Below are 637 nucleotides of genomic sequence, written 5' to 3'. Positions count from 1 at the left end.
GGCGAACACCGGGCAGCGCCCGATGTGTAGATGTAGGTCATTTCCCCTTAACTGGGGCGAGTGTGAGGTGTGGTCCCCAACCTTTTTTAACAGTAAAAAAAACCCTTTTTCAAACAGTTTCTGCATAAGCCTGGACTAAGGTTTCAGAGATGTATTTGAGGACAAAAGCAGAAAAACAAAACCAAACCCTGCCATCAGGGCGTGGTCCTCACCGCGGCCCAGCTGTGGGAAAGCGGGGCCCTTCCTTCCGGCTACAGATAACTGGAGCCCGGTGTCCGGTGGGGAGAGAAGGGGTGCGGGAGGGGCCCGCCGGGCACCCCTTCCCAGACGCTGTCCCCAGCCCACCCTGGCATCACCGACCGCTTCCTGAGGACCCCAACACGAGGCGGCGTTCACGCGGGGTGAGGATCCCCGCGAGTGTTCTCCTAAAGCGCCAAGTCCGGCGTGGGGGTGCGGACAGCCCTGTCTGGGAACAGGGGTTCCGGGGGGTCCTCAAGCCGCGGTGCTGTGCCACTCCGGGCAGGTCACCTACCCTCTCTGGGCCCCGTCCCCTCCCCTAGGGACAAGGGTCCTCAGCAGATGCCCTCTAAGGTCCAAAGGCAAACGCTCCACAGATGCCTCCAGCGCAGGCGGAAGG

This window comes from Myotis davidii, unplaced genomic scaffold (assembly GCF_000327345.1).
Source record: "Myotis davidii unplaced genomic scaffold, ASM32734v1 scaffold1115, whole genome shotgun sequence".
NCBI classification, from domain to species: domain Eukaryota; kingdom Metazoa; phylum Chordata; class Mammalia; order Chiroptera; family Vespertilionidae; genus Myotis; species Myotis davidii.
The sequence above is the reverse complement of the archived record's forward strand: the minus strand, read 5'-3'. Positions refer to the sequence as shown.